The sequence below is a fragment of the Montipora capricornis genome, chromosome 13 (genome assembly GCF_036669925.1).
Source record: "Montipora capricornis isolate CH-2021 chromosome 13, ASM3666992v2, whole genome shotgun sequence".
NCBI classification, from domain to species: domain Eukaryota; kingdom Metazoa; phylum Cnidaria; class Anthozoa; order Scleractinia; family Acroporidae; genus Montipora; species Montipora capricornis.
Window position 1 is genome coordinate 14,327,980 of NC_090895.1, and position 15,000 is coordinate 14,342,979.

Here is a 15,000-nt window from a genome sequence, read left to right on the forward strand (position 1 = left end):
TAATATGGTACGTTATTTAAAGTAACGTAGAGCCAAGCTTGCACGCTTTACCATGTAATTCATGCTCAGGCATAGTGTACAAAATAAATTACACACAGTGTAATTTTGTGTACTTATAATGGCCAAACAGAAAGATCATTACAGACTCCCATTGCGGAGCACAAAAAGGCAGTGGCAGGTTTTGACCAAAACTCCAAAGTTGCATTTAAGCCATGTCCACCATTTCAGTCATATCATGAACTTTGAAAATGTCAAGGTCGTTGGTTTCGAAGCTAATTACCACGAGTGACTTTTCCTTGTAGCCTGGTACTCTACTTTGGACCCGAACGCTGGGAACGATCATATCCTACTTCCAAAAGCCTCCAAAGGCATCACACGAGCATGAATTACACGCTTGCAAGCTTTGCGCTAAGTTACAGTGTACTTTAAATAGCATATGATAACGAACTTCACTTTCATATCACTGATGATGAAGGCTTAAGAATTAGCTGAAACATCTGTTAAAAAATATCAAGAGTCAGAAGCAAACCTTTTTCCATAGAACTTATGACATCTCCTGATTACACTTTTTCCATTTACAAATCAGATGATAGTATCCTTGATAGTACGTTAATCCTCCTGTATTTGAACACGGAGGTGCACATGCCCTACATATGCACGTAGCACCTAGGGGTACAGTATGTACTACAGTATAAAATTACTGCGAAAATCTGAACACTGTGAACACTAGAAGTATTCATGATGCAGTGCCTGAAATTAGAAGTCGTCCGGTCGTCCCAGACGACCAGAAAGTTAACTGGGTGACCAGTTTTTGGTAGAATTTAAAGCCTGGTCGCCTGAGAAAAAAAACAACAAACAACCCAACCAAAAATAGAAAACGAATTAATCACAAGCATTTTGTCTATAATTAGTAGTGTGCAGTTAATAATAATAATAATAAATTTGCTACAATTGAGCATTTTCCCATGTTTTGTATATATCCGTGGCTTTTACAAAACATTGTCAGATAGAAAAATCACAACATTTAGGCCATGGAAAACTCAAACCCAGACTTCCACAAAAAACCACAGGCACACACTAAGAACTATGGGATACTCAAGCTCCATAGCTATGAGATTGCAGGTTTCATCCATTTGTGGCATGCTTCCATGGGGCCCAATTTCTCAATGTATGCTTATTCTGTGAGAGAGTCTAAGAGTTCTGTGATCTCGAAATGCAGGAAATGTCATCACAGAGGCACATATCTTTAAAATTTTCCCAGCGAAGCATGCCCCTGGACCCCCCTAGAGGCTCACACCTGAACCGCTAATGGACGCAGCTATGCTGTGCCTAAGACCTCCCATTCTTTAGTTGAAAGGGTTGGAATCTCTGAAGGAAAGAGACAACATGTATTTTGATTCCGTACACCATTAAACAATGTCATGTAATTTTTGTTACCAGGAGCTTCAAACGTTTTTGATGGAAATTGAAGCTTCTGTCCAGAGGTTGGAAGATTTCTTTTTTCCTGCACAGACAAGGCTTCACTGGCCTGAACCAATAAAAGTCAAAAAAATGAGTCAGTAACAATACAAGTACAATCATTCACAACACAGATTATTTCACAAATAAACACCAGATAACATGAAATTTGATGAAAGGACACTATGAATTTTAAGATACATGTGCTGCATGTCACGGCTAAGAGACCAGATTGATTATAATCTTTGTCTTTTATCATGGTGCATGCACTGACCATCTGACCAAACCAACGTAATCAATGTAATAAATATGCGTACATGTATAATCCTGTCCTGTTGTAACTACAGTTCATCCATTAAATTACATTTAACTGCATGTCTTTAAATTGTAATTAATTACTTTTTACCTTTTTGTGTAATAAGCTCTGCCCTCAGAGCAGCAGATTTGGGTTTTCGTCTTAGTGTGAAGTGTTTAGGGAGGGGTGGCTGGGGGCCTACCATGGCCACAAAAGCAGACCTGTTCAAATACAGGCATTCAAGAGGACGAAAACTAGATCCACCATCAGTTAGGTTAGCCACTGCAGTGAAAAAACATTAGGTAACAAATTTAATCAGTTACATTGTACATATAGGTAATATTAATGTCGAATTAAGGTTGGCGAGCAATCTTATCATATTATTGGTATTATAATTAATTATACATGTAGCTTGAACTTGAACTTAAACTTTATTTTTATTTAAATATGGTAAATCTATCAGATAAAATAATAATAATTATAAAAATTACAATGTACTTTAATCTTAGACTAGTGAAAAGAGAACCAAGATAGTTGGGCGCAAGACCATGTATATATACACCGTAAGCTAAGTTATACACCGGCTGGGAGGTCCGTATTGGGAAAAACTGTCCCCGTACTCCAGACAGAGGGCACAGTTTTTCCCAATACGGACCGACCAAGGCCGGTGAATAACATTTTTATTTATTTCTAAATTCTATTTTTAGAAGGTAGGAGAAACTATTAAGAAAAACTGGAAAAGTCATGTTTTTATTTTACACATTGTTGGGTAATAAAATTCGCTTTCACTGTGATAGCTTTCGTCAGAATCCATTGTTTTTTTATGAGAAAGTTGAACAATAACACTCAGCTCTATTGCAAAAAACAATTAAGACAAATTGAAACTTTGCTCTTTCAATTCGCAACTTCACTCTGCGCTTAGCATAGTTGGTTACCATGACCGTGGTCAGGAGATAGGAAAATACTGCCTGCTCCTGGAACCAATCAGATTGCAGGATTCTCAGGATACCGCCCGCTCACGATCAAAGAAAGAAATAAAGATTTATAAACCATGGTGGCCACTTGTATTTGTCACTGAGTTCCAACCATTTCCAGTTGAGTTGCTCAAAAAGAGGATCAACGCTTGTGTCATAACTGGAGAAGGTTTAGAGTAAGGGCAGCCCGGTTTTGCAACTTTTGGAGCTTATTTGAAAGACTTTTGTTACAAAATTGCCCCCAGACCTCGCTGCCATGGGAAACTAATTATCTTTTCCCCTCAGATTGTGCATGGTTATCGGATTTTCTTTACAAAAACGGTCCCTCCATTCACATAAAAGATTGTACATATGTGCTGAAAAAGAAAGCAAATTTTGATGAAAAAAGAATGATAAGAAAAGAACGAGAAGTAGTTAACTGCTTACTAAAACTTATAACTATCCAAATAACTATCTATCTAGTAATTAAAATCTAGAGATTATTTTTTCCTTTGCATTAATCCCCTTCCCCCATTACTGATATGACTCAAATAAACTTGTACTTTTAATGATAAACTTCAGGACAGAAAACTACACATGTGCTAATTAAGATACACTGCACATAGCACAATTGCAATAATCCAAAACTCTGGATGGATTGGACATTACAATAATTATTACTAATTTTTAGAAGAAGAGAGAAGCCAGAAAATATTTGAATAAAATAAAGACCCAGGCTCACCATATATTGTGCATGCTCAATTATCTCTGAAAAATGCATGGTTACCACCAGTTTTCTTTTTGGATACCAAGAGTTCTTGCTGAGTTCTGCTTTCTCCGCATAGGTTTGAACTGGGCAAAAATATCCGTGTATTGGTGGTCCACCGACAGGAAACCTAAGTATCTTGAGATGTGCAGTAACAATATTAGGCTCTGCCCCTTAATTTGTGGTGATAGCAAAGGTCCAAATTTGCTTTATTTACTGTTTTTACATGTACTTTTGTAACAAATTCAGCAACCCATAAGTGTGACGCTGAAACTGGTTCCATATTTTGGAAGACTCCCACAACAAATGATATTTCATAAGAGTTGACTTAAGATTTGTCATATAAAATTATGAACCCATATTAATGTAAAAATTAATTAAATTTATTATCCCATTGACCCCTGGGAGTGATACTTAACAGATTTTTCTCTGTCTAATGCCAGAAAGAAATTTTTACTCCTCAACTGGACATTTGAGGTGTCAATGGGTTAATTTAAAAGAAGTTAACTTGAGAGGGGGAAGGGTGGTCAGGGAGGCAGGAAACTTGCTACAGTACACAGAGATGCCAACCTATGGAGATCTAAAATCTGGAGATTTTTTCCATCCGGTCTCCCCACCCCTCCCCCTCGATCAACCTACCCACTCCCCCTCCCCTCCTCCCCCCCCCCCCCTCCTAAACGCACCCACCCATCCTCCAGCAGCTCCTTCAGAATACAAAAATATTCTGCCACCATTGTGAATTTGCGGGAAAACAGGGTACTTATGTCAAGAATTTTTATTGGTGAATTGGAGATCCAATCAAACAATCGGTTATATGGCTATGATAGCTAAAGGAAGTCATTTTGTTTAGTTCTATTAACGTGTGTTTGAAACTCAGAGATGAAGAAACGCATTAAGAAACAATGAAACAAGTTTTAAAAAATCGATCTTTTTTAAACTTGGGGATGCAATTTGAGTCTAGAATGGAGAAACGTCTGTGAAAGGTTCAGAGTCGTTTTTATCCGGGAGATTTAATGACCTGTACGGGAGACCGGGAGATTCGTTCCGTATCCGGGAGAGTTGGCATGTATGCAGTACAGGTACATGTACATGTAAAATCTGATTGTGAAGGGGTGGGGTGTGAAATCTGATTGTGCCCTTTTGACAAATTTTAAACTGCATCCTGTGAACCTCCCCTCCTCCGTCCCCCTATTTCCACCTCCTGCTTCTTCTTTGATAACATAGTGTTATTGAACAGGTTAAATCTTGCAAATGCTGAAAACATTATTCCTGCAATAGCTAATATCTCCTTGCTATAAAATCCCAATCATATGTCACATGTTTCCACAAGTCTCTTGAGAAAAAATATAATCTTTAATTTGACTTCAAAATCAATGCCCATTTAAGTCAGTGCCACGCGCCAAAGGCACCCACGTCCCCTACCAACAAAATTTTAAAAAAAACAACAACAAACAAACAAACAAACAAACAAAACAACTGCCACGGCTGTCTTCATTATATATTTCTTGACTGACTTCTGCAAACACGGAACTTACTTGGTCAAGATTGACATTCAAGATTCCTGTACTCGGATAATACTTCAATATTTCTGACAAAACGTGACCCCGTTCATCTTCATCGAGGCTGCCGATCTCAAACACTTTGCTCAATTCGGCGTTCGTTTCTTCGATAACTCTTCGGGGAAGATGGAGAAATGCCATCAAAAGCTTAACCTTAACTTGTGTCTGTGAAAACACTCTGGGATATTACGGAGTACATCTTGGGTCAGCAAAGAACGTAAACTGCTGCCAGACCAAGAATCGTCGCAGGATAACTTGTTCTGGAGCTACAACGAAGTATCTGCCTGTCGTATGCCCGGGACGCCATTTTGTTCTGAGAATACAAGTTAAGTGCACTGTTTCTTTCCGAACTAAAACTTTTCGGGTCAAAATCACCAGCTGCCCAGCTGATTGAATTATTTTTGTGTTTCTTAAAGCACTTACTTCGATCCAAATAAACGTTTGAAGCTTTGTTTCGTCTAAAAAGGCTCTCTTCCTACAATGTACTTCAAATGTCTTTGGATACTAATGAATTGGTGGCCCTGTGGTTTCGGAGGGAAGGGAGAGGTTCCTAAGCAATTGTCTTCGTCGCAGACGAAGACCTACAGTAGGTGGAAAAGACAGATTCAAAACGATTCGATTCGAACGCGATGTGATCTGAATCTAAATTCTTATTCGTCTTAGACTGATCAGTACAGAAGACGTTGCTTTAAATTGATGCCTTTTGGAGGCTTGAAAGACCGCCTTTGGGTAAGTGCTGCTGTACGTGATGACTGTCACATTTAATTTAGAAGCATGCACTCACTTTCCGGTTTAGTTCTTAAACTAGAAACTATGAGATCGTTTCTTGCCTTTAGTGGGAAGTTTGGAAATAGTTTTAGTTGCCAATAAAGTTTTCATGCATGGTAAGTTCCTTGACGGGCGCTCTCGCAGAATATTGTACAATGTACATAAAGACTTTTTTCAGTCATGTTCAGAGAGAATTGCATAACGGGATTTCAAGATCTATAGAAGTTTGATGAATATTTCAAAATATTTCGGACGTGGTATTCTAAAACTTACAGACTGAATGCAAATGTTTGTTGTTTATTAAGGTTATATATCCTTAATTTCTTAATACATGTCATACCAACCTTAGCTTGTCACGCCAACCGGCATTATTATCTAGTTATCAAGCGTTGCCTCTTAGTTTTTCCTTTTAATGTACTTTTGCCCTTATACCACTTAGAATTGACTAATTTTTAGGTGCTTACAGATTTAGCTCACATAACGCGTGACAACTGGGAAGGAAAGTACAACTTCCTGTTTTTCTAATTGATCTCGTGACTTTTCCCGGACCAAAAGTTGTGGGTGTATTAGCAGAGTTAACCATTAGAGTGATTTTATAATTTAAGGTTTGGAAGAATGAGTTTCAAGTCTGTTCAAACTCAATAAGGCATGTATTCTATATTAAGTAAGAATCACAAAACATCGTTTACCGTTAAAACTCCAACAACAGCAGAGAAATGTTTTGTCCTTTGCAGGCTACTTAAGGAAGTTCGTGCCCATTTCTACAGCGCATTTTTTTAGGCATGTCACGCATACGTCATGCATCGCACCTCGAAGATAAACAAACATGGTATTGAGCCAGTGTTTGATCCTCCCTCGGGCAAAGGGTCGCTTGTGGCATCATGGGATAACTGTGGACCCAGGTCCTCTCGGGAATGTCATGCAATGATGTGACAGTGCGAATAGACCATCCCTTTGAGAACTTCGCAGCGATTTTAATCGCTTGAATGCTTGGTGACCCCAATATTTCTTTCCGTAGATCACTTCCTTTCCTGATTTTGTCCATGTTAACGAAAAAATATAAAAAATTTCAATGTGGGAAGTTACAAATATTTTGCCTTTTATGCTCTCATGCGACGGAAGTTTTCGTTCTTAGACTAATTCACCTATCAATGTTAAGCCCCATGAGGGAAGGGGGGGGGGGGGAGTCGGTCAAGGGGTGGGGATTTTGACATATTCTCAAAAACTGAGTCAAATTCCCCACTCCCGCGACAACAAAATTGGCTGAAAGTATCAAAAGCCCCCACCCTGGGCCGAGTAAAGGTGGCCAAAATAATACTCTTTAGACCTTGCTGCACACAATAAGAGTGCAATGTATGGACCACTCACCTTTTATTCAGCCACCTCTCACAAATGTGGGAAGTTCCTTTGAACGCCTTCTGGGCATTTTCCAAGATGGCGGAGTTATTTTCAGGCAACCTTGTTCCCAGGGCATTTCCTTCACTACCTGGGGAGGGAAAAGCCTTGGAAACAAGGTTGATTTCCAAGCCCTCTTCATTATCCAAGATAGTGGCCATGTCAAATTCTTCACCCTTGGGATATGTCGTACAATCAAAATCCCCACCCTAATGACAGACCTCACAGTCAAAGCCCCATGGGTAGCCCCACTCTCATTGGTCAATAGCTGTGTTTAGATGAGAGTATGGAAACATGGCTGTGACATCTCACGAATTTTGATCGGTTATGTATTGTCAGATGCACGTTTTGATTGGTTGGTAGGAAATATGAGCGTGTGTGAAGAAAATCTGTTTCAATCAAAAAGTGAAAAAACCAGCATTTTCCTTCATTTGTTGAATTATCTTTGAGAAATATTTTATAAAAGCAAACCCGGAAAACGTTTTCTATTGCTTAATTTTTCAAGGTCTATTTCACGTCAGAAAGAGACATCAGCTGCAAAAGTTTATTTAGCTATTTTATGTTGAATTGAGTGTTTACCTGATCTAAATTTCACTAATGTTGCTTTTTTTATTTGTTGACAGTTGTAAGCTAAGGTCGTCTTAAAATAATGCAAGCTTCTAAAAATGCACCTTATCTCGAAAATGAGAACGGTGACCCCCCATTTTTTGCCATTTAGCAAAAGTAGATCATTACCTTTCTGCGTAGCAAGTTAAAAAAAATTCTGTATGTGGGAACATTTTGGGCGCGAACATCCTTAAGTTATTCCTTCAAACAAACGATTCTCAAACAATGCTATGAGATAATCTTATGTTGAATTCCTTTTTGTCTCAGGAACAGATCCTTTTCAATCCCTCTTGATCACTGTGGAAACCGATTAAACTTTCTGCCTCGAAAAAATGCAGATTTGAAGCCCAGAGTAGTGGACGCTAAACAAGGTATGGAATGTGTTAGTTGCGTTAAGAATGTCATTCGTCAAAACACATTACATTTCATTTGGATGCTTCACATTTCAGCGATGTATAAATTGAAGTAAAATATCTGTCAACTTGGGCTTTTTTCGCCTTGCTTAGAGAAAACCTGACTCTGGAAACTGTTGGTTAAATTCATAAAATGAGCAAGCAGTCCTTAGCACGACCATCAATAAATAATTACAAAGCTGTACTTTTGGCGTTTTACAGGAACAAGGATAGTACAGATATGTTTAATACAGCATTTTACAATGTAGGAGGTGTTTTACAATTTTAATGTGAATCTCTGTAAAAACGAAGGATTTTCAACTCCTACAGTATTCCATGTATACATTCCTATTCCAGAATACAGTCAATCGAACACGCCTTTAGAATTCAAGGAACTACTTCCAAGCAACGAACCAAACCTTTGTCTGAACAATAAATAGGAATTTTGAGATCTAATATTTTCTCAGTAATAATTGACTGATGATAAACTGTTGGTTTAAATAGTTTGTCTATGATTTTTCCTCAACTCACCATCCACACACACAACATTGCCCCCAAACTACATGTACCTGCTGACTAGTGAATGTTTTAGTTAGTGGAGAGAAATCCCTCCTTGTAAGGAGGATTCTAATAACAACACCATTAGGGAAGCCACAAAGGTTGCTAGTGAAACTGCTGCTATTACTATTAAATAACCACTCCTCATTGTATCTACAGCAGGGATACAACTTTATGGTTCTATAGTTTAACTCTTTGCTTGGCAGTGGTGTTCACACTAGTCCTAGCATCACAATGCACACAGATACAATTTTGATTTTATTTTACTAACCCATTAGCTTAATACAGAGTCAGAAACAGCTTTGATAGTTTGTTATTATTATTATTATTATTATTATTATTATTATTATTATTATTATTATTATTATAATTATTATAATTATTATTATAATTATTATTATTATTATTATTATTATTATTATTATTATACATGTTATACTATACATGTACATGCATATCATCAGACGCAGGCAAGGATAAGGAATAGGCATCTCGTTTATTGCCAGCTATATGATGCATTAATACAAGGGCAGTAAAATTACAGAATATAAAGGCGTACATCAGACACTGCAAAGCTGTACTGTAAATACCAACTATACAATGAAAAGTATTCTGAACATTTTCTACTGACAAGAAAATATAGGTCAACTTAAAAAAAATGCACAATATCAATACATTGGTACTTCTCAGATGAGCAAGCATCATCCTGACACCCTTAGAAGTCAGCACTGATTACATTACACATTAACGTACAAGTACAAATATCACGGAGGGAATTTTACAGAAAGGTAGCGAGAGATGCCGTTGAGTGACCTTGAACTGTAAGAAATGTCTATACATCTATATACCTGACTACAAATAGTCATGGATACTATGAGACTATGCACACCTAAGTGTGAATATCAAAACACCCGAGCTACAATAGCGTACATTCCATAATGTGAGAAAATACATTTGTACACTTGGCCAACGTGACGGCCTTACTCCCGCTACTCAAGCTACATGTAGTTTACGGACATCAAAGTTATGGTTAATTGACGCCTGTCAAAACAAGGTATCTCGTGAACGTCAGCTGTTTTTTAAATTGACCGCTGACCAGGTACTGGTTTCGATTGGATCACAGGCTCAAGCCAGGTTAGCCTAAACAAAAATGGGGCTTCATTATAATTATTGTGCGCTTTGGGTGGCTTGACACAGCTACACGGCCATGCTTCGGGAACTGCATGTAAAGCTTTTCACAGTCTACACTTGTCGTGTTTACGTGGAAAACGGTTTGGAAAATATTTTTTCCTGCACTTTTTGTCAGTTTTAATCCAACAGGCCTTCTGATAGGGTGCGATTAAAAAATGCAAATTATGCGATTTTTTCAGGGCAGATTGTGCGATTAGAAAGGCCAATTATGCGATAAATAATGTAAATTACGCGATTTTTTTCTCAGCAATTTTAAGCTTGTTTTATGAGGTTTCAGGTTAAGAAAACACTTTTTCGCAGCCCTAAAGACATTTTGAACATAAAGGAACAGTAATTATGTATCTCAATCGACATTAGTTGGGATAAATAAAAAAAATGAGGTCTTCTGCACTACCGGTGCACCACGTTAAAAGTTGAAAGGACACAGCTAACATGCCAAATGAATGATTAAGGTGCTTGTCAACCACGAACTTCCGAAGATGGTCAATCACAATAGGGCCATACCTCCATTTATACGAGAGAAATAAGCCGCGGCTTTCTCTGGCCGCGGCTTACAGAAGACTCGAATGTTCACCCCGTATAAATAGTACAAAATCTACGTTCACATCTTTTTCAAGCCGCGGCTTATATTGACCTGCGAATATATATTCGTATAAATAGTTCCTTTTGCGTATTTTGTACCCCGTGGCCAGAGTAAGCCGCGGCTTACTTTCTCTCGTATAAAAGGCCCTAATATTGCACGACAAGAAAAACATCAGTCCATCATCCACGTGGAGAGTACCTGTGAGGTACTTTCTTGCTCGATCGCGATATATCGTGAGCTGTCAGATTGGGCGGAAGGTGGGAACTTCCTTCTTCGTCGAAGAAAAAGCGAGCGTTTTCTCAACAAACTTATCCACGAGTAAGTTTTTATCAGTTTTCAATGAAAGCAACTACATGTACATTTTGCCGAAAAATTTACAACTTCGCTTATTTTTCACAAATCTCTTCTCTCAGAGAAGGCAACTGTGTCATTCAGTGGTGTGTATACAAGGGCGTGTTTGTGTTGCACCAATAGAAGGAGACTCGTACCAGGTCCCCGACATGAAAAATAAAGGCGTGAACTTCGAATGTTTGCGTGATCGAAGGCGACAAGGGTTATTTTAGCCCTTTTCCAAGATAAATCATCTTAAAAATGGCGTATTTATGCAGGAATTTCTAAGAAACGTGTTGATTTATGTTTCGTTTTATGAATTTTGTGCGTCCTTTTGTGAATTATGCGATTTTTCGTGAATTGTGCGATCGGATGCGATTTGAGGTCGATTGTGCGAAATCGCACCATCGCGTAACATCAGAAGGCCTGATCCAAAACAGGTTTGACATATGTCTACGCAGTTATTGAGGTCAAGCACTTTGGTGGGATATCACAAGAAAAGAGACAAAATTATATAAATATAGTGACTAATTCAGCAACAGGACAAAGGGAAAAGGCAACGAAATTTTAGAAATTTAAGCAAAGAAAGTCTCAAAGAAGACGAGGAAAGAGAAGAAGAGAAATTTTCCATGAAGAACACTGTTAACCCGAGAGAAATAGAGCAAGAAACAAAACACTTATTTGCAACGGTTTAATCGCTTTCAGGTAGTGTTTTCCTTCTTAGTGCATGCATTGCTGCATCACATATTAATTTTTGTGAAATGCTGTATAAACGAAGATGGCATGAAAATGTTTGCTATTCGGAGTTGACAGAGTGTCTGGCATTATTATTTCAACAATCACACACCACGTCGCCATTGAAGCCTACAGCAGACAATCAGTCATCTTTGACGAGTTTTCCTTGTGATCATTGTCTCTTTCGTCAGACAAATACATGTAATAACCGAACTCTCATCTAGCGTGCCGTCATAGAATAATATTAATTGATAGATATTGCTGTTGTATTGTTCCTTTCTGCTTCCATATATCACGAATGATTGTGCTTGCAGTTTTAAGTAAAGTATACACAATGTAGGTTATTTGATTCAGGGTTTCTTCTTAACATTAGAAAAGTGCACAAGACCTTTTTTTGTTGCAGTTCTTTTTGGTAGCTCTTTGTTACATAACACATTGCCAAGTACAGAATGTATGTTCTATTTAAGCAGTAGAGGATATTTTCGGTGTTTACATAGCCTCATCTAAACACAAGGGGAAGTTGGGAGATTCAAGACAGTTATGTAAACCTTCAACTGCATTCCTCCCCCCCCCCCCCCCCACCTTAATGATGGTAGGTAATCCTCTCTCTCTGCTCTTTATAATAGGAGACTCAGAGAGGCAAAACAAGAGCACACTGTCAGTGGGAGTCTGTGCTGAGGTGAGAGGGTAATCCTAACCAATTTTGAGTATTACTAAATTTCTATCAACCTTCATTTCAATCAATGCAAGCCCTTCTACATTTCTGGGAGGACATACTAACGCACTCTACGGTTTTAAGCCTCTTATCCAATGAATATATGGGGAGGGAAAGATCTCGTTTGTGTGTTGTACATATTACTTCGCACATGTCGGAGTTATGATGCAGTTGCCATTTAGATGCCCAGGATACATCAGATTATGCTATTTCTGACAGTTGTAGCCTGCGAAATTGGCAGAAATGGATATTTTGCCAGCACGGACCAGTGGACTGGGTCCGGTTGTCTGGTGGGGATTATGGGTAATTTGTCGTACAAATAGTGAACCGTTAGGGATTTGAATCAGTCTAGGTTAGCCTCCATGGGGTAGTGGCACTTGCATAGGGTTTGGAGAATACGTTCCCTCATTCCTGAAGGGTTTTGGGTTTTCGTATCTGGCAGGTGCCCAGTGTACTTTTTCTTTAACAAGTTTTTAGGAGGTCAGTACCATCAAGTATGCTAACGTATTGTTATGCTACATGTAGAGCGGAGTTTTTATGCATATGGTAAGCAAAATAAACGGGCTTGTGGCGCTTGCTGTCCATCATGCCCCTGTACACAGTTGTGTTGTGATTGAGTTACGGCCCCAGGTAGTCGTGTTGTGTCTGATTAGATAGTGGAGTCAAAATATAGGGCTTCAGTGTCCCTTGCTTTGTCTGACAGGTCTCTGTACATTTTTGTGTCATCAGCAAACATTCTCAAAGTAGTGGAGATATTAGAAGATACAATTATCATTAACATAAATGAGAAACAAACTTGGGCCCAAGATCGTGCCCTGTAGGACCCCGGCGTTTCGCAAGGACAAGATGAGTAAGTTCCTCGAAAAACAATGTGTTGTTTACAGTCAGTCAAAAAGCATTTGAACCAATGGAGTAGTGGACCATCAATCCCGTGGCATTTTAATTTGAGCAACAGCCGTTTGTGAGATACAGAGTCAAATGCTTTTGAGAAATCTGAGAATATTAAACACAAGTAGGTCTTGATTTGTTTCTTGATAAAGCCCATTATTTTAATCAAAACAACACAGCAACTGAGTTAGAGCTGGTTTAGCATCAAATAAGCCAAATTCGTTTCAGTTAAAGATTTCTAGGGCGCGCCAGAAGTTTACTACACGATCTTTGACAATTTTCGTGCTAACTTTATTAATACATGTACATGTGATGGAGGTGAGTGAAATTTGCACAGTAATGTTTGGTAATTGTGACAGTGTGGCCCATCAACAGTTTACTGTCAGTACGAGAAGATATCGTATCCCCAAGTGGCCATGTAATGTTCTGTTTATTACTGGTATATATATATTGATGAAATGTCTGGATTAAAAACAACTTGTTTTATTTATTTTTGAAGTGATGAAAAAGTTGTCACCAACGGCTAAAATGTGCATGTTGCAAAAACATGAAACAAGATATGAAAGTTATGAAAAACAAATCATGATCATGCCAAATGGTGCAAAAAAAATGTTAATGTAGTACAGAAGAATTATATTACAGCACAAGAGTATCTCACAATGAAGGGGAAGCTCATGTTTTATTGGATGATCATGTTAGTTACCATGACGACACCTACATCCTCGCGTGAAAAATGGAAATATCTTCATTGCGCATGGTGAAGATATGACTTTTTCATAAAGAAGCAAAATCCTAGTATTTTATTGATCACAGTCTGTATAATAAAAATTAAATTATGGATTATCCACAAAAGTCAGAGAAAATCTTTTTCGAGTATCCTTTCTTCACCCAGCTATAGCTGCATATATAACAGATTTATGGAAGGCATATTTGAGCCATGCATGGGACCTGTATGTGGAAGTTTGAGTTAAAAGGACATGGTCTGAATGGGTATAAAGACACTTTACAAAGCTAAGTTCAAGTGAAGCTGTGATCATATATCATGTATCATTTCATCATTGAAAGCTAAGTTCAGGGAGAAAATTTGTCACTTTTCGTTGCTATGTCCTTGGCTCGAAGTCTTTCTATCATTCCCCAACAGGGTGAAAGCACTGGGACACACAACATCAACTTCAAATTCCCCACTTCTCTGTTTTAGGAAAAAAACTTTCCCAACCTCTGGCAAGACAAAGAGTTAAATACCCAGGGTATGCCTTTTAGGGGGAGGGGTGTTGAGCCATAGCTAGATTTAGCTTGCAAATAAATTCTAGAAATTCTGAGAGTTCTAGTCCTTCAGTCTTGTATTACAAGTCTGCAGGCGTGAAGTTAATTTCTGTAAACACGACCAATCCGTCCTTTGCCATTCTTCTGAAAATGTTATTTTAAGGTACTAGTATGTGTAGTTGGATCTGAAACTTGTCCCAAATATAACTTGGAATAGCTCTCAGCTGCTTTTCAAATCAATGTGGCTCCAAATCGCATTTGGCCCAGGTCAAAATCCCACCAAAGTGCTCAGTTATGGCTCACTTCAAAACCTTGTGTACATCCACCCTATGAAAACTTCCACAAAACCTGCTTAATGTCGTGAATTCCTAACCTGCCTGCATGTTTCTTCCACACCTTTAACTCTACCCTGCCTTCCTTCCCTGTAGTGTACGTTTGGAGTGGAAGTAGGTATGACAGCTGATTTTCCAGTCAGTCCCTTGATGTGAAGAGTGCATGCACTGAACCTTGCTGCCACTGGTACATCTGAGCACTGGGCTGGTTCT

At 38.4% G+C, this 15,000-nt stretch overlaps 1 protein-coding gene and 2 long non-coding RNA genes across 7 annotated transcripts in view; 1 reads left to right on the plus strand and 2 right to left on the minus strand.

The window, feature by feature from the left end:
* LOC138029174 (negative elongation factor A-like) overlaps positions 1-5,524 on the minus strand; it is a 15,651-nt gene extending 10,127 nt beyond the window's left edge. The window contains exons 1-5 of one of the 5 annotated variants that reach the window (XM_068876883.1): positions 5,455-5,524; positions 5,008-5,344; positions 3,449-3,610; positions 1,865-2,035; positions 1,438-1,528 (exon numbers count right to left, since the gene is read on the minus strand). The gene's annotated coding sequence lies outside the window, so the exon portion shown is untranslated. Of the gene's footprint in view, positions 1,529-1,864; positions 2,036-3,448; positions 3,611-5,007; positions 5,345-5,454 lie in introns of all 5 variants that reach the window. The other 4 variants (XM_068876884.1, XM_068876885.1, XM_068876887.1 and 1 more) reach the window with 4 other exon arrangements.
* Positions 5,525-5,586: 62 nt separating this feature from the next.
* The window catches only part of LOC138029181 (uncharacterized), a 15,589-nt gene continuing 6,175 nt past the window's right edge, over positions 5,587-15,000 (plus strand). The window contains exons 1-3 of the long non-coding RNA XR_011127833.1: positions 5,587-5,760; positions 8,068-8,171; positions 12,216-12,268. This is a non-coding gene — a long non-coding RNA (uncharacterized lncRNA). The remainder of the gene's footprint in view (positions 5,761-8,067; positions 8,172-12,215; positions 12,269-15,000) is intronic.
* Positions 6,656-15,000, minus strand: part of LOC138029185 (uncharacterized) — an 8,560-nt gene continuing 215 nt past the window's right edge. Inside the window, exons 2-3 of the long non-coding RNA XR_011127837.1 lie at positions 14,829-15,000; positions 6,656-6,830 (exon numbers count right to left, since the gene is read on the minus strand). The exon at positions 14,829-15,000 is cut by the window's right edge and continues 25 nt beyond it. This is a non-coding gene — a long non-coding RNA (uncharacterized lncRNA). The remainder of the gene's footprint in view (positions 6,831-14,828) is intronic.